The sequence below is a fragment of the Macrosteles quadrilineatus genome, unplaced genomic scaffold (genome assembly GCF_028750875.1).
Source record: "Macrosteles quadrilineatus isolate MER2022 unplaced genomic scaffold, UCM_ALF_1.0 Scaffold_1__1_contigs__length_201487025, whole genome shotgun sequence".
Classification (NCBI taxonomy): Eukaryota; Metazoa; Arthropoda; class Insecta; order Hemiptera; family Cicadellidae; genus Macrosteles; species Macrosteles quadrilineatus.
In genome coordinates this window covers 99,171,114-99,191,424 of record NW_026542594.1, presented here as the reverse complement: position 1 = coordinate 99,191,424, position 20,311 = coordinate 99,171,114, and the positions used below count along the sequence as shown (strand labels likewise).

The following is a 20,311-nucleotide window of genomic DNA, read 5'->3' as shown; positions in this document are numbered from 1 at the left end:
CATTGTAATTTTCAAACTGTTTCCATGAAAACATATCAATAACATTATTTTCATAAAAGTCAGGTGTCAAAAAATGAAAAAAATTCATATTTTGAGATTTTGTGTTAACTTTATAAAGTTATTAATACAGTTTAAAATAACGCCTATTTCATTCAATTCTGATTAGTAGTTTAAAAGTTATTACATAATTAGTGATTGAATGTACTAGAAATATTCTTCATTTTTCGGGAGCGTCGACGTGACAAACGTGCAATGACTTTTATACAGTAATCACATTCAATTTTCTGTCTAGATTAAATATCCGTTGTGTTGGCAACCGTGTCAGCTGTCAGCCGACTGCTTAGCAACACAAATAATTGTCTGTATTGTTTGAATTTGGTTATGTTTACAGTGAAAATTGATATTGTTGTGCAAAGTTGTGAAAAGTGTTGTGAAGTGACTGTGTAAAGTGTTTTACTACAGTAAAAATGCCTAGGCCTACTTTGAAAGTTTACAAAAAACGTAAATCTGTATTTACTGGAATTCGCAAACAATCTATAGGCCTAAATGAATCAGCGAATAACCAGCAACAGGTTAGGCCTACACCTACCAGTGATGATCAGAGCCCTAGGCCTAGTTCTACCTCTGTAAAAAAGGAAAGCTCCTCAAAAAGAAAGGTTGGACCTAATGTATGCAATTATGATTTATTCATTGGTGAAAAAAATAATGATACATTTGAACTAATTAACCTGAAAAGCCTTGAAACTTTGATTCAAACTATTGCCGTTTGCTCGAAATGTCACAACCCACTCTCGATAACTTCAAGCAACAGGAAAGGACTATGCTGTACTGTCAATATTGTTTGCAGCAGTTGTAAGTTCACAGTTAGTGAAAACAATTGCAAATCATCGCCTGAAGGGCCAGCAGAATTAAATTTAAGATTAGCATATGCGTTTCGATGCATTGGTAAAGGCAAACAGGCTGCTCGGTGTGTGTGTGCCATGATGAACTTGCCTCAGCCACCAGAGTTCCGTCACTACAAAAATATGTTGTGTAAGGCTGCAGAAGATGTTTGTATGACCAGCATGAAGGAGGCTGCAATAGAAGCTATTGAACAGAATACAACAGCTGAAAATAACACCGACATAACAGCTATTTTTGACGGAACTTGGCAGCACCGTTGTCATCGGTCCCTCAACGGAGTTGTGACAGCGATCAGTGGGGATACGGGCAAAGTCGTAGATTGTAGGATTTTAACAAAACACTGTAGATGTAAGGATAGACTGCAGAACAGGCATGAGGAAACATGTATTGCCAACTACTTTGGGGGGATGGAAGTCCAAGGAGTCCTCGATATGTTTGAGAAATCAGTGGAGACTCGTTGCCTACGGTATAAATATTACCTTGGAGACGGAGACAGCTCATCGTTCCCCACTGTAGCAGCTGCAATGCCCTATGGCCAGGACTTTATTGTTGAAAAACAAGAATGTATAGGCCATATCCAAAAAAGGATGGGAAGTAGGCTCATAACGTTGAAAAAAAGAATGGGCAAGAAAGAGTTGTCGGATGGGAAGACTATTGGTGGTCGCGGCCGTTTCACGGGGGCAGCAATTTTAAAAATTCAAGAATACTATGGTCAAGCCATCAGAAAAAACTGTTCAAGCCTCCAAGACATGAAAACTGCCATTTGGGCAGAATACTTCTACATTTCAGCATCGGACGCCACACCTGAACACCATAACCTTTGTCCCAAAGGACCTGAGACGTGGTGTAAGTACAACAAATCAATAATTACACTGGAGCCTTATGACCACAGTAAGCATTTCCATCTCCCAGAAGTAGTGATGAAAGAAATAAAGCCAATATTTCAGGATCTGTCCAACCCAGACCTTTTGCGTCGATGCTTACATGGTGCAACGCAAAACCCGTGTGAATTGTTGAACAACATCATATGGTCCAGAATCCCAAAATCAACTTTTGCCATGAAGACAACTTTGGAGACAGGAGTTTATGAAGCAGTTGCATCCTTCAATAAGGGAAACATAATCAAATGACAAATTTTATCTAAGCTTGGCATTGCTCCTGGAAGTAACTGCGTCAAATATTTAAAATCTTTGGATCAGTTGCGAATCAAAAAAGCCGAGAAGGACTTTCTAGAATATGAGAAACGGTGCAGAAAAATGAATGCTTTGGCTAAGAGAAGATTAGAGGATACATATGAAGAACAGGAGGATCCAGACAACCCCTCCTATGCTCCTGGCCGCTATTGAGGTATGTCTAACTTATTTTGCACAATTATATACCTTGACTGAGCTGTAGGCCCTAACTTTAATCGCGATTTTCCGAAAATTGGGTTCTTACCCATAAAAGGTACATTTTCTCAGGAACCGTTCAAGATATTTTCATACTCTTTTTTTTATTTTACTCCTTACTTACATAGCTTTAATATGAGCAGAGGAAATGTATGTAGTTGTTGTAGTTTGATTTACATCATAGTTTAAAAATAATATTATCTTTAAAAAATTTATTATATTTTGTAAAGTACACATAAAATGAAAATGTTATAGATGTCAAAGATCTGTCTGCTCATATTAAAGAGAAATTTGTAAGGAACAAATTGACACTAAATTTAGCTTTCTATCTTGCATGGTTTTCGAGAAAATGTACCTTGAAGCTGTACAAAATTAACATTTCCAAGACAGGGACACTCGACTCCCTTTTTAAAAAATGGACGCTTTAAAAAATCCAAAGCAGAGCAGTAACGGTTATAGAACTTTTTTTTATAATCATTGACAGTTTTAGAATAAATAATCCATGATAAAACGTTACCGTAGATTAAAAAAAAAACCTACCTCATAGTTATAGAAAATATTATATTTAACTTCTTTGTATCAGCTGTCTGAAATTGTGAAATATGCAATTTAGCAGTTCTTCTTGTTTACATTGCAATGTCAAAGCAAATGTAAACAAACATTATTAGTGTTCTAATCGCAGCCATGGAGACCAATCAATATTTACTTTTAAAATCCTCACCTCAGAACTTTTAAAGCCAAAGGGGCAAAGCCTACGGTCAGTATCGAAATGTGAATAGTCCTATAATGGTCCTTGATATGGTAGCTATATGTTTGTAAAATTTAAGCCCAGTTGGTTCAGTAGTTTTTGCACCTATTAGTAACACACATACAGACAGACACCATTAGATTTTTATATATTAGTATGGATAGATACTGCAGCTACAAGAAAGATCCAACGAATATAATCAATACGATGCAAGTAAAGAAACAAAATCCTATATATGAAAAAATTTTAAAATTAAAGAATATTTAACACAAACGTCAAGCAAAAGATAAAATAAAAAAAAACATAATCAATTATATATATAGGCCTATATGACAAAATTTCATGACCAAAGATTATCCTACCATAAATTTTAAGAAAAAGAAAAATTATCTGTCAAGATCATCACATGATGTTTATTTATTAGTCAATTTGTTGTGTTTAAAGTGAGGTTAAATATGTTACTCTTGTAAATGGCCTAAAGGTCGAAACATGTAGTTTTAAAAAATAAAAAATAATTTCAGGGTACTGAGTTAGTATGCTTTCTTTAATATATATTTAAATACAGGGTGTCCCGGAACTCTCTACCAATATTTTAGGGCATTGTTCCTGGGTAGTTTGCATACCTAAATATCATATTAAAATTTTCCAGAAGTCCTTAGTTACTCACACAGTCGCCATTTTGTTTTTTTAAGTTATTAATTTTTTCCTAAGGAATGATTAAACATACGAAATTGAAACTTTGCACAAACATTTATGACAACTAGACAAAGCTACCAAAAAATTATGACGATTTTTAAAATTCATAAAACAAAATGGCGGCCATTTTAAATTTTGTTTCTTAAATAAACTGCCTTAAAAAACTTGTAAAATTTTTGTAAAATCAACGGTTTTCGAGTTATTTAAGAAACAAAATTTAAAATGGCCTCCATTTTGTTTTATGAATTTTATAAATCGTCATAATTTTTTGGTAGCTTTGTCTAGTTGTCATAAATGTTTGTGCAAAGTTTCAATTTTGTATGTTTAACCATTCCTTAGAAAAATATTAATAACTTAAAAAAAACAAAATGGCGGCTGTGTGAGTAACTAAGGACTTCCAGAAAATTTAATTATGATATTTAGGTATGTTAACTACCCAGGAACAATGCCCTAAAATATTGGTAGAGAGTTCCGGGACACCTGTATATATATATATATATATATATATATATGAATTTGAACGGATGGTGTTTTTGGCATCTAGGGACCTCAAAACAAAATATTAAATCAGTCCCGGGTCCAGGTAATAGGTCTTACCATGAGTACTACGGTAATAGCTTATTCCCTATATGGGAAATTCGCTAAAATTAGCCCCATGTTAAATCTCCATAAGAAAAGTTTATTTTTATATTGTTTCCTAGAGGTCGCCCCGTGGACGAAAAACTCAACAAAAAATATGTAATGCACAGACGTTTCTTTTTACCCCACACTGTAAATAAAACATGTGATTTGAATTTGTTAGGGGTTTCTGTTTATATTTTGTTGTTATTTTGTCACCAGCATGGCAACCCATTAGACGAATGTGAATTTTGTTTATCTTTAAATTCATTTTTTGTGCTTATTTTTTAGCCTATTTTAATTTATAAAGGGATTCTGCACATCTACAGGAAAATATCTTTTAGTTGGTACCAACCACGAGTAATTCGGTCGATGACCAGGCTAGCTGTCATAAGTTTTGCAAATTTTTTTAGTATATAAGTAATGTTGTTAAGTTTAAAATGGTTTACAATACCTGCATATAGTAATCCTTTGTTGCTGATTTTGGCAACTAGTTTCGGTTCATTATTGAACCATCTTCAGGCCTCAAGGTGTCAAATAATCACTTCATTCGAAGGTCGTTAATAACAGAGTTCAATAAATAAGACATATACAAACACGATACACGGAACGGACACACATTACAAAAAACACGAAAAACACGAAGGGACATTGACAATCGATCGTGACCGGGCTGAGGTAAAGTCTAGACAATGTGTGTCCGTTCCGTGTATCGTGTTTTGTATATGTCTTATTTATTGAACTCTGTTATTAACGACCTTCGAATGAAGTGATTATATGACACCTTGAGGCCTGAAGAGGGTTCAATAATGAACAGAAACTAGTTGCCAAAATCAGCAACAAAGGATTACTATATGCAGGTATTGTAAACCGTTTGAAGTATAATACAGTAATCCGGAGGCTAAACAACTATTTGTTAAGTTTTATGGAGATGAAGACAAATGTACTACTTATCTCGCATTGTTTTCCATCTGTCCCGTGTGTATGTATTTTGTACGCATCTTCCCATAACTTTGGAACCATTTGAGGTACCAACTTCAAACTTGATACGTGTATGATGACTAATAGGAACTATCTTTTTGCAAAGCGTCAATTTTATACTGTGTATAGTTTCAAAATTGCGGACATTTTTATTTTTCAAAGCTTTATATCTCAAAAATTGTAGGGTGAATAAATTACAGTAGTTACAAATGACAAAAAGAATGGAAATTTAATTAACTTTACAGAAATGTACAATTTGTATTGGGTCATAATCCAAATAACAGAGAAAATTTCATTTTGATAAAGGTAATAGGCCTACCTGCTAATTTATTGAATTTACCAAAATGTTTATTTTTAACTTGATAAATTTTATTTTTTTTTCTATTATTTGTGTTATGACCCCCATACAAAACTGTACATTTCTGTAAAGTGAATTAATATCCATCCTTTTTGTCCTTTGTAACTTTTTTTATAAATCCTATGGTTTTTGAGTTATTAAGCTTTGAAAAATTAAAATGGCCACTATTTTGAAATTATACAAAGTAGAAACTTGGTGCATTGTAAAAGAATAGTTCCTATTAATCATCATATACGTACTAAGTTTGAAGTTGTTACCTCTAGTTGTTCCAAAGTTAGGGGAAGTTATGTAAAAAAAAATACATACACAACGACGGACAGAAAACAAAGCGGGATAATGCATATGTTTATATGATATTTTTTGTTTGTTTTGAGCTAAGAACACAGAGTTTGGGGAGAGCTTTGAAATACCCTGAATAAATATGAATATGAATGGATGGTGATATTGGAAAGTAATTACCAAAAAACCAAAAATCGGCTGCAATTTTCCAAGATTGCGACTGGAGCCACCCAAGAATTATGGGGACTTTTGACATTTTCGTCAAATAGGCAACAACTGTGAAAAATGTCCATTTAGTCCAAGTTTGATAGGTAAACTTTCCTAATATTCTTCCACTATTAAGAATTCACTTGAATGTGCTTACAAAACTTGATCGGAAATGGTTGTGGTATTTGTAAACAGTATTTAATGTAAACATATCAGTGACAGCTGGAAGTGAGATCTAATCCAAACAGCTGATCGTTATTTCATCAATTGTAATAGTAAATATTGGGAGAAAATTCGACAAAAATTGAACAAAATTGGGTTTTTGATGCTTTGTTATTTTGTTTTCAAAGAAGCGAGGCCATGTTTTTATATCTAAAGACACTATCACTAATCCAGTAAATACAGAAAAATGATTTGAACATTGATCGGTACTCTAGTTTTCTAGGAGTAGGCCGAGTAAAATGACATTTTGGTGTCACAGACAGAATGCACAGGCAGACAAACAGACAGACAGACAGACAGAAATTGAGATAAGACTCGTTTCGGCTTTCTTAGGCTATGAAACGTAAAAATAACCAAAAACTGCATGATTCTAAGCAATGTACAGACAAAACTGTAATTTTATTTATATAGATAATCAATATTAACAAAATTGTACTAGGCAAAAAATAAATACATTCAACCTTTAACTGTTATGCTTAATTAAAAACATATTAAACTGGTCAAACAGAAAAAGACTGCTCAGGTCAAAACCTTACTTCCAGTTTAACCATTTCAGTTTTTGTTCTTATCTTATGAGTCTAAAATGTGCACAGGTCGTGTGAGTTATAATTCAAACTGAGATATTCTATGATTTGCAATCCACAAATTGTCTTAGGAATTGTTTAGCAGAGAAATGTAGTTGGTGCTTAAAAACATGTGGTTTTGTTGTTATACAAGTAATGTTCCATGTATTGTCAGTTGTTCTGATAAGCTTGAAGGTAAATTTGAAAATTATACTAAGTTTATGAAATGTGTACTTTACCTAATACTTTTCACTAATTTTAACAATTTAACTTGTTCAGTGCGGCAGGCATTTTAACAGTTGCTTGCCAATGGCGGGGAGGCCCGGGCGAAGCCCCGGTGCGGCACCGTAACAGCGAACGCAATTGGCACTAAAATATTTCTATCTGACGAATAACAAAAGAGCAGCGTTGATTGTACTAGGTTACCCCGAGATTGGATGTGGTTCCCTAAAACATCCAAAGGTAGTAGCACTGCCTGGATCAGTAGTCAGTGGCTTTGTAATATGGCTTGAAGAGAGAAAATCCCCGAAACCGGGACAAAAGCATTGTCAGACGGGATTTTACGGGAAATTTTAGTACCAACCTACACCAAAATAAAGCTCACATTCTAAATTCAGGCTAGCAACGATTTTAACGTTCCCCGGCAATGGCTGAGCTCATACTGAACTAATGTAATGGGGGTTGCGCAACTGCATCAATTGATGTAGGCATTCATGTTAAAACACACTCAATAATAGTTCTAAGTGTTTTTGTACGGTTATTGGTTACGGTAAAAAAAATTTGAATCAAAAATTGTCATGTTATTCTTATGGAGAATAAGTAAACTGTTGTGGTTTGCTTGTGTATGTATATAATTTAGATAAAACTCTTCAAATTTATTTATTTTATCTATATATTTAACACGCTAGGCATATTTTTGTCATAATTGTTTTGGAGTGGTGGTGCTACCAATCACAATGTCCAAGGTGTCGTTAGAAAGGTCTTAGCATGTAGTTTTGCCATCAAACAAAAAAACTTTGGAATTCCATCAGGGCCCTGCCCCAGTGGCCTTTAACGTTCCCATGTTATTCTTAGGGAGAAAATGTTTGTTTACATTTGAAGAGATGAATACTTTGAAATTGACACTAATATTTGAAACAGCTGGTTATACTAAAATTGGAGACATGTGCTATAAGGATTTATTAGATTAGTTGAAAAGATTGATGTTTCACTGTTTTAAACCAGTTTTTATTTGCACAAAACCAAAACGTAACCAAAAAAGGTTCGACATAATGGAGACTATAAGACGTCAACCAGGACGGCCAATAGGAGGCCGACGAATTTTAACTGGTACACGCGAACGAAATACAAATAATACTATTAATTGTCGTTGATAGCCGAATACAGCAAGCACCCTTCCATGTTGGGTTTGTGTGCTCTCTAACAGCCGCCTGAAAATTTCACATTCAATTTAGGACTGTTAGATAATCACTGCATAAGCTGATTTTGGAAGACAAGGAGGTGGGTAGGACTACATCGGAAACAGAAGAGAGGAGATATTAGAAGAGTGGCAAATGCGTTGGGAGCAGAGTGTTTTATGTTAACGTTTTAAAGGTAAACTTTCGGATATATATCTAACACCAGAAAGAGACTGGAACAAGATTGGGAGATGGGCCATTATGAAATGCAGTGTGTCACAGGACATGGAAAATTTCAAGGCGAATTTGTGGAGATTTCACCTGGTGGAAGAGGAAGTATGAGATGTGGAGAAATAAAAACCACGAGTCACGTATTTATAAATTGTTCACTTCAGGAGACAAATAGGAGAGAACAGGAATAAATCTTTGATAAGAGAGGTCTAGAGATGAGAAAATAAAGCATGATGAGTGACAAGGAAACAATTGAGACGTTTAGAAAAGTAGCTAGGGAAATAGGAAAAACCAGGGATACATACAGGCTTTTAAATTAAAAAAATGAAACAAACAAAAACTAAGAAAGAAAAGGAATGAAAACCTGCCCATGAAGGGGATAGGAAAGGTTAGAGTGAATCTCAATGATCCCTATCGCTCAGGGCGGTATGGGGAAGGGAGTCATGCGGTTAGGCTTTTGGACGCATAATGTGTCTGGACGAGGATTGACAGTGGCTGAAGCCTAAAAAGAAAGAAGATTTTCACGGGGAATTGGCTTGGCAAATAAGTGCCAGACCTAAGCCAGGGGTGGTGGTGGGAACGAGGAGTTTGCTACAAACATTTACTGACTTGGTGGAAATAAAATATTTACCTGAGTATTTTCATAATCTTTGAGTCGAATCTTTTAAAGTCATCAGACATTATGACCGTTATTCGTTTTCAAAATAACACCTGTAATACTTAGCAATTGCTCAAATTCGAGCAACAGGTACATTAGTTCTAAGCTATTAATCTATATTTATAAAAGAGGAAGTTTGTATATATATATATATATATATATATATATACATATATATAAATAAAGATTAAACATTAATAAACTTAGTACCCAAGTAAAATTATTTATTAAAATATATTTATATTTATATTATATATTTTTACTTTCTCCCCCTATACCATAGTATATGGAGAAAGTATTGTTTTCGTCAAAATTTTCGAGTTTGAGTTTTGAGTGGATATATTCGTTTTGGGTCCCCCTGAACCCAAAAAAGTGGTTTTCGAAGTGATGTCTGTGTGTGTGTGTGTTTGTGTGTCTGTATTCACCGAATAGTGGCATCCTTCACAGGCACACGGCCGTACTGTGGCACCTTCAAAAATTGTGGCACCTTTTTCAGGGTGCCACAGCTAATTCGATAATTTTTGAGGTTTTCCAACATTATTACGTCGTTTAAACATCACATGCCACAATTGAGTATTTTTGAACTCGTTGACGGGAGTGTAAGTAGCGCAGGTACACGCCGAATTGTGGAACACGAAACCATACAGGTAGCTAGCGCGCCTCGCGCCGTCCGCCGGAACTATAACTTTCCTAATGCTACGTTGCCAATTCTCGCGCCAGCTTACACTCTAAATAGTGGCACCATGCCACAATTCAGTATATATCAACAGTGTGTGTACAGGATGCCACTTAATGAGTTTTAGCGCTTGATCAGTGTGTAGAACAGTACAACAAGCAACTAATAAACTAATAATACTGTACTGCCACGTACTATAAAACAATTTAAGTACCATAAATAATATACTTTTGCTCCGAGTGGTGAACAATGTTTTACATTAAAAATAACTAGTGTACCTGTTGCTCGAATTCGAGCAATTGCGAAGCATTACAGGCGACTCAAAGATTATGGAAATACTCACAATCTACACAACAGTTAGATAGAATCAAAATCTTTTGTAAATATCTTATCTTTTTTCAAAAAGCTGATATGGTTTTTTTAGTGTTTTCTACAAATGTTTCCCTCTCATAGTCGCATTAGGTTGTCTATGATAACGAAAATATAAGAGAAAAAAAGATTATTTCTATTTCTTCTAGTTGGTTGTGTTCTATGACTTTGTCTATGTTTCCATTGTTTGCAAATCGGTTATTTAAATGATTGCTCAGGAAATGTAGAACAGTGTTAATTCAGTTTTATCTTTAGCCTATATCAAATTGTCAAGGATTTCTCGCTCTTTTCCATTCTAATAATTACACCAACCCAAGTTTCGTCTACAGATGCAATATGCCAACGAATATCACCTACGTACAATCTCCAAGAAGTGGTAAAAAAGGCAGAAACCAACCCATACAATAGATATAAGTTAACTCCAAAAGAAATAATTTTAAGAGTTACTGTGATATTAGGATTTTCCACTGATTTGGTAATAGAACATTATATTGCAAAACATGACACGATGCAGAATAAAATCGATTTTAAAATCGGAAAAACCCATTGCAAATACTGTACTTCATTTTGAAAAATTCAATAAATCACAATTTAAATATTAACAGCTGTTTCATTAAAAAGTTGTGTAGAATTATGCATGTGGTAAACAAATTTGAAGAGGCAACTTTAAAGGCTTCTGGGGCAGAGCCCCAAGGGGGTTCCTCTTTTGATGGCTCATCTATAGACCAAGACCTTTCTTTAGAGACCCATACCAAGTTTCTACGCCCAGCCGTTCTCTCAAATTAGCTGGGACAAAAACCAAGTTTTTCTTCCATAAGAATAACATGGGATGGGAATTCAAAGGCCACTGGGGCAGAGCCCCAAGGGAATTTACCACGTTTCTCTTTTGATGGCTCATCTACAGACCAAGACCTTTCTTTAGACACCTCTACCGAGTTTCTACGCCCAGCCGTTCTCTCAAAATAGCTGTGACAAAGAAAAACAGTTTCAAATTAATATATAGATTTGTGTTGTAAATAATTATTTAAATTGTTTTTATGACACCATTAAAAATGTATTTTTGTTTACAAACATAAATTGGTAACGTAGTTACTTTGTATCAATTGAATTTTTACATTGAAACAATAACAATGTTTTAGGTTAGAACACTATATAAGTTGTCCTATGCTGCAATTTTTTTTATCTTACAAACTATTTCGTGCTGACATCTGTTTTATTAACATTCTAGTCATGTTGAAAAAAAATTTACAATTACATTTCTGAATCACTCAGTAGAGGTAATTATTATTATTTTTTTTATTATTATTTTTTTATCATTTTTTTTAATTTACAATCTGTTAAAAAAAATAGAACAATAAGCAAATGTGATAAAATTTAAACACAGTAGTTAGTCCTTATCCAACAATAAAGCTAACAAACAAACTTTGCATATTGGCACAAAGTTTAAAGTCCATAAATCTCTAAAAACGACTACTTAGGTTCAAAACATGGCATCTTTTCAATCTATATATACAGTTGCTGTTGTTCAACAAATTCAAAACGAGGTAGTTGGTATGGTACTCTAATTTCTTTAAGTATTTGGCACTTAACCTTGAAATTTCTTCTTTAATCGTTGGGGTTCGACTGTCTCTATGGAGCACTTCGTTGTTAACGAACCATGGTGCCTGAAGAATGTGTCTAAGAACTTTAGATTGGAATCTTTGGATAATGTTCAAATTGGATTCACTGGATGTCCCCCACAGTTGGATACCGTACGTCCACACTGGTTTTATATAAAAGCAATTTATTTTCTGTTGTTAATTTAGAATTTTGATTTAATAGGCAAGATAGAGGTAAATTTCGATGCAACATTGCTGAAAGTTATGTTTTGCTTCTCACTCTCAGAGTATTCCAAAGACATCTAATGTTTCAATCCATGTTCAAATGTTATATGAGGTAAACATATAACCGAATCAATTAAAGTACGGTACTTAAATTAAAATACATATTATTACTAGGGTTGCTTTCAGAGAGGTGAAAGCCAGTTGAGCGGAAAAAACGTGATTTGATATTTGTATAAGTAACTAAATGTAAAAACTCAATAGATGTACTAATGCTGGTTTTATTGGTTAAAATTATAAAAATTCAAATTTGTTTTACTACATCTTGTTATTCAGATACCTCTTCCAGAAGTGCATTATGGTAGTTTTGACCTGGAAAATATTACAGTAGTTGGAATCTGATATTAACATCCAAAAAGGGCATTAAAGTATAAAAAAGAGAACGGAAATTTAACATCCAAATTTAACTGTAGCCCACAACAAAAACATTGGGCTTCATTTTTCACCCTTACAATCGGTTAAAGTATTGAAGTATAAAAAAAACGTAATTATTTAAAAAACTAGTATTAAAGTATAACAACAGGAAGGGAAATTTGACATTTAAATTCAACTGTGCAACATAAACATTGGTCTTAATTTCAACCCTTGCAATCGGTTAAGCTCAGCTTTCTTTGCTGGAAATAATTTATGATTGTTAATACCAAGTATTCTTGATATGATGGAGGATATTATTGTAATGTAACTAGAATGTACGTCTTCTACCATTATTAGGACGATTTAGAGACAGCATTTTAATATTGTTCTTAATAATGGCCATTGGATACAGAAGATTTTGATGAATAAGGATTGCTACAAATTTAACATGGGGATGGAATGTCTGTAAGTTGTATTGATAGTCAAAGATAAAACATAGGCCTACGAAAAGCTTAGGGCTATTTTAATGTGAGACTCAAATGTAAAACACCTTTAAAAGACTAAAATGAACTGAATTATCAATTATATATTTCAATGTGTAAAAATGAAAAAAATTCAAAAAGACTTACTTATTGAACAACAAAATAAGATGGCTGAAATGTAGGCCTAAACATAAGTAATAAGTAAACATCGCATTCAGCTGATTTAAGTGAAAACAGAATAACAATAAGAAGGGAAGACATGTCTTAAATATACAATGTAGATAATATGATTAGAAATTCGTAGCCTACTTCTGGACAGGCCTAGACAATTATCCATACCGTGGATAAAAGTGTACTTCTATTAGCCCAGGTAATTAATTATTTACTTATTACGGTTGTAACTGGACGTATGTATAGTCCGTGGCTTGGCAATCAAATAACAGTATTTAAATAGGATAGGCTACTGTTATCAACTTTTGAAATTACTGGATTGTTACCAAATTACTGTTTCACAAAATACAGATTCCATTTTCAACCGAGCCATTAAAATGAGGATTTGCCGAACAATTATTAATATTACAGAATAGTATTTAATGCCATACAACTTTTCACATTTCATAAATTATATGTTAGTTTTGCTATGGTCAAAGGTCCAAATCCAAAAATGTTCTTTTCATTTGGTTTTTATGTAGTAATTTGCTAGAATCATTGACTTTATATCAAGTCAATGCTAGAATACTGTAGATGGCTTGTTAAGACCATAACGCAAGCATTTTTAAAATCGTTTACCCGTTTAACCAAATATTCCAAAAGATAAACATTATATGGTGCAACACAAATAAACAACCCGATCACCTATCTATAACCTACACTTTACCTCCCTAATCCAACCTTACTTTAAAACACTTAATGTACTCACGAATACTCATAAACCCCGACCTACCTTCACCTACCACCTACCACATGCCTAAATTAGATCAGTGTTCAATCTGCGTTTTAAGTGTAATAACTTACTGCACCGTCGATGTAATTCAACATATATAACCTGTGAGGTATTATCGGATTAAATATCGATTTCGATGCGGTTAGATATATCGCTTATTTTTTTATCAGAATTTATTTTACAATCGGTTCAAATATGAGGACAATAAGTAAAACATATATCAAAACAATGTCAGGACATTACACATTAAACATTAAACAAGCACCTGTTCATCAACAAGCCTTGCCAAAAATTGGAACAATCATTTAAATATTTACAGAAATCTGTAGCTTAGGTCCAGCACATGCACAACACTTTATAATCTGGTAATGCACTGACTATTGTCCAGCAGATTAACAGCAAGACTGTTCGAAATCCTGATTTCTAACATTGGCTGTTTTGTTTCTAATTAGCCGGCAACACAAATAGGTTCCGAGGAAAGTAGTCACAGGTCCGTATCCCTCCGCTCCTTGTTAAATATTGGAAATTTTAAGTTCAATTTAAATTGCATTAGCATTATCTAATTGAAATTTGTTTGTTTAAAAACCATCTCACTATTAGTCTAAGTAATTTTGTTAAGTTTGGCTGAAATGCGTTCAGCCGTTATTGATTGATGTTTCTCTATTTGTTGCATTGAAGTTGATCCCAAAGAGCTTCGCTCGCTCCGCATTGACAGTAGCTGCTTAAATAGTATTTTCTCTTTGTACCATTTTTACAGCCAAAATGTCGTGTTATTTTCAATAATGTTACCAAACCAGTGAGTGCGCTTAAGTCCGTAATATAGGCAGGTGCAAATAATTTGTCAAGGTGGGTACCATTTTAGACAAAGTTTCTATGTTTGGATTTTATTAGACACGATAAGAGCAGATATTTCTACATAAATATTTGATATGTGTAGTATAATATGATAAAATATAGGCAAAAGTGGTGAAAAAGGCAGACACCAACCCGTGCAAGTGATATAAGATAGTTCAATAAGAAATAATTTAAGAATTGCTGTGATAAAAGGACTTTCCACTGATTTCGTAATGGGACGTTATATTGCAAAACATGACATGATAAAGAAGAAAATCAATTTTAAAATCTGAAAATAACATTGCAAATTCTTATTTGGTAGAATTCAGTAACTCCCAATAAATGTGTGTTGTTTGAAATACAATTTAAAAATGAACAGCTGTTTCATTAAAAAGTATTATTCAAATGGCCATAATGTAAACAGCTCTGTGGAGGGATCTTTAAAGGCTTCTGGGGCAGAGTCCTAAGGGATTTTGATTAGTCTTTCTTTTGATACCTAACTCATCTACAGACCAAGACGTTTCTTTGGACACCCCTACCACGTTTGGGTCTCTAAATCCAACGTACAAAAATATTATATTTCGTACCTAGGGCCGAAAGTGAGGTTTTGCCGACTCGAGATCGGGTTTTTAGTTCGAGACGAATTTGAGAATGTGAAACGATCGAGAGCTGCAAACCCATTTTGGCTCGTGGTACGAACGCTATTTTTCACCCAAGTATGTTTTGCAATATAACGTCCCTCTTATTTATGTGGAATATTTTGAGGAATCAGCAAAATCAAAAATAACAATAAATAGGTCTAGGCAGCTGTGACAAAAAACAAGTCTATTGCAATGCCATGGATACAGCTTGTGCATTTAATATACATTATTGTTTTAAGTAAATAGCGAACAAGTGATTTTGCGGCCCTAGGGATGTAAACCCCTGCTCGGTCCCCATATGACGATGACAGCTGGCATGGCCAGCAAAACGTAACTTTCAGCCACCAATGTACCACCAGCTAAATGTATGTAAAACAGCTAAAAACATCATAGTGAGGTGAAAAATTTGTTACGCATACTTTTACATTACCATGAATTAATTATATGCATACAGAAAAAACGGAGTCATACTTATTGCGTATTTTAATGTAAACTAGTGGCTTGTAGGGACATAGTCCCTAAAAAGCTTAAACGGAAAAGGAATTATTGTTGGAATATTTAAACAAACTCAGAATCAAATTATCTATATGTCAGGATAGGCCTAGATATCCCACTACAACATATCTTTTGTGCAAAAAAAAAAAAAAAACAGTTTGTTGTTTGTCTTTGTTTGCTTTTGTTGATAACGTTATGTTCAATAAAGAATTTGAATGATTCCAGAGGTTTAACTGCTAAAGGCAGCAAACATGTTTATGAATACATATTGGTTTATTAAGGTAGCATTGGTTTTTTAGTTAATGCTGATAACAAGGCTTCCCCGATTGAAATACAGTATTGGAAATTGTCTTCGTCAAATAAGAAAAGGCAAAAAATGGTGTGTTGAGATACCCTACCCAGTTATTATTTCTAAGTCTATGCTCATTTTGTAAAGGTTTAACAAAATTATTCTTAAGTAAAGGTCCCATTGACAGAACTTGGACCTAAATTTGTTTGTGATCAACATTAAAAACCACTATTAGCCTAGTGTAAGTATATGTGGTGTTAATCCTCCTAAAGGTGCGATTGATTTACATATTCTACCAAAAAAGGGCCTAGTCAACGTCTAATTACTAACTATTTTGCGGCTAGTTAGGGTTCCATTACCCAGTTATCGAAACTAATCACGACATAAATATTTTTGGTTCGTTTATACGAACCTACTTCATCTCTATTCCCAAATTGATTTCTAAGAGTAACCGTTGAGGTTATTCCACTTCATACAAAATATTGATTAAACACTACAATAAATCTCAAATATAAATGTTAGTAAATAAAAAAAATTGGAATAAATCTTTTACATATGTTTTGAAATAAAAACAAAGAAGATCTTCTTTTAATCTTGAATCAGTTTCTTAAATCTTGAAAACAATTTATTTCAACTTTGACATAACTAAAAAGTCTTGATTATTAAAGGTAACGTTATCCCTTTATATAGTTGGTTTTATATAGTATACATTACATTGCAGAATTGACTGGCAAATGAGTAATCCAAATGTAAGCTTACTTGCTAATGATAAAATCACGATCAGCTGGATTGAAGTAAACAAAAATCAGCAGTAAATGCCTTCTAATGCTATTTTTATGGAGAACATTGTACGTTATATATAATTTTGTGTTAAGATTTTGGGAATTTCACTATTTTTCCCACCGTCACGGGATAAAGACCTTTAATTTGAGCCCTCTCACGTCGTTCTACGACTTCCCAGTCGCCCACAATTTTGACGCAAAGAATCAGCTTACGTAATTAATATTTAGATAGAATAGATTTCTTGTATATTCCCATGAAACTGATAATTTACCCAGCACATTAAGACCTTTATTCCAAGTATCTCAGTTCGTAAACCATACATACAATGTGACGATAAAATATCAACAAAATAGCATATAGTTTTATGTAATCCTCACGACATTTCATTTGGTCCATTGACTTTAAATCCAATAATTGTAAAAATTATTGGAGCTTTGAAAAAACTTCATATAAAATCCTTACACTAATAAAAGACGACGTCATGAGCGCGAGAAATGAGCTACAGCGGCTAGAGCATAGCCACATGAATACAGAACGGAATGAAGGAACTAGAACGGAGAACTGGCAACAGCGCACGCAAGAAGTAGGGGGGGCGCACACACCGCTCAGGCACTACAACGCATTAGTGGCATCCTGTCCACACACTGTTGATATATACCGATTTGTGGCATTGTGCCACAATTTAAAAACTGGAATGTTAGATGTTAAAATGGAGTGTTCATTAAAAATATCGATGCAGACATGTTTCTACCACCTTCCTTCATCCAATGGTGGCCGCAGGTTGAAAGATGCCACAATTAGGTGTTTGCGAGTATTCGGTAAAACCCCGTATGTGTGTGTGTGTCTGTGTGTCTGTGTGTGTGTCTGTGTGTCTGGATGTGTACAGAGCTAGGGACTACACCTGTGGTCCAATTTCAAAGAAATTTGGTATGTAGGTTCTAATCCATGGTATCTCCAGGCGTTTTTTTCATTTTTTTTGAAATTTTGATTTTTAATGGGGATTTTCCCATAAAAACCCATAAAAAACTGGAAAAATGGAATTTTCTCAAAAATGGCCCGAACGATTTTGATAAAAATTCAGTATGTTGTAGCCCTTTAAATTCTGAACAAAATGGTACAAATCCCATTTCTGTAAAAATTACGGTTCAAAAGTTATGGTAAATTATGTTATTTTCCCATAAAACCCCCATAAAATAACAAAAAATTGGATTTTAGACAAAAATCCGGTTTTGATTTAACAGAGTATGTTATGATCCTTACAATTTTGATAGTTTTTGTCATTTTTTAGAAAATTATTTTTTTAATGGGGATTTTCCCATAAAACCCCATAAAAAACTGGAAAAATAGGATTTTCTTAAAAATGGCCCGAACGATTTTGATAAGAATTTAGTATGTTATAGTCCTTTATATTCTAAACAAAATGGTACAAATCCAATTTCTGTAAAAATTACGGTTCAACAGTTATAGTAAATTATGTTATTTTCCCATAAAAATCCCCATAAAATAACGAAAAATCGGATTTTCCCAAAATTGGCTAGAACGATTTTGATAAAAATTTAGTATGTTATAGTCCTTTAAATTCTGAAGAAAATTTTACAAATCCGATTTCCGTATATTTACTCTCACCGCTTACTCATGAGAAAGGTTGTTGACAATCTTATGGGAGAAAGTATGTGTCAGAATGCTGATACCGTTTATTATATTTATATTTATTTTAATAAATAATTTTACTTGGGTACTAAGTTTATTATTGTTTAATCTTTATCTATATATAGTAGCCCTATTATTCTATTTTTCATATATATATATATACATATATATATTTGAACGTTATGGACTCCGAAACCACTCGACAGATTGCAATGAAAATTTCAGGCATTATTAAGCATTATTCAAGGATGGTGTTATATATTTTCTATTTGCATTCCTCATCAATCATATGTTATTTTAAATATTTATTATTCCTGATGTTTTTACTATTGTGATTATGAAAACATTGTTCTCAATACAAGACTCTTTTACAACACCATCTTGAAATAATTTATTCTATACTAATTATCTAATATTCCTTCAAGTATTTTAAAGTGGCGACGAGGAAAACGGCAAGATGGACCAGGAAAAATTTCAACTATTTCTACAAACACTAACAACGGCTCTTCAAGGTATGTTTGATTCACAACCATCAAAGAATTTAACACTGTACACAAGAAACATTTTCTCAATACAACGAGAGATTTGAAAACTACTTAAAGTTGAAAAACGTTTTCTCAGACAAAGATTTCTGTGCCCAGGTATTTATTAACAGTCTACGCTCTTCTGGCTACGACTTGTTGTCTACCTTATCGTTGCCAAAGAAGGTAAATGGGCTGAAGTACGAAGAGCTTACTGCCCTAATGACAAATCACTTTCCTGCTCAAAACGAAATTGTCGAACAACACAAATTCTTTTCTCGAGTACAAAAGTCTGAGGAGTCAATTTCCAGTTATGTCATGTCCCTCAAAAATTTTGACTTGTAATGTGGCCTGTTCTACTTGTAACGCTTCTGTTTCTGACCTATTCCTCAGGGCACAATTCATAAGAGGAATTAGAGATTCTTCCATAAGAGAGAACCTTCTTCAACAGAAGGATCTAACTTTTGACTCTGCTGTAACACGAGCGTTAGTGATTGAAGCTTCTAAGCTGAATTCCAATGCCATAGACGAGTTTTCGCAGCAGTCACAACCGTCTTACAGCAACGTAGGCGTCAACAAGGTGGCAGTACATTAGAAAAGGCATCGATCGTCAGGCGAGAACAGCAGTCGTTCTTCCGACAGCAGTCGCAACAGCTCAATTTCTTCTGCTACACTAAAAGGACATTATCGGCGCAAACAACAAGTTGATTTAATTGCTCTTGGCTTGAATGGCGTTTGTCTTTGGTGTGTCAAGAACAATCATACGTCACATCAATGCCGACTGCACAGATCTCGAGTCCACTGTAATGCCTGTAACAAAAAGGGCCACATTTCGAAGGTATGTATCAAGTCCCTACTGTCTAAACAAAGTGGTTCAAAATCAATCAAACACTTAAATCAAGATAATAATAAACAGTCCGTGGAGTCAGACGTTGATGATATTTATGGCGTAGGTCAAATTGAAAACATTCATGACATACACCTTCCAGACAACGACAGTTCTTATTAATAACCGGCCCCAAAAGTTCGAAGTTGATTCAGGTTGCGCCCACACTCTACTTCCTAGAGGAGACTTAAAGCGTTTAAACATTTCAATGGACACTATAACACCAACATCTGTCAAATTTTGCTCTTACACAGGGGAG

The 20,311-nt window shown here is 33.9% G+C and overlaps 1 protein-coding gene across 14 annotated transcripts in view; it reads right to left on the bottom strand.

The window, feature by feature from the left end:
• Positions 1–20,311, bottom strand: part of LOC128994679 (coiled-coil domain-containing protein 186-like) — a 152,877-nt gene that overhangs the window by 76,179 nt on the left and 56,387 nt on the right. The window lies entirely within an intron of this gene.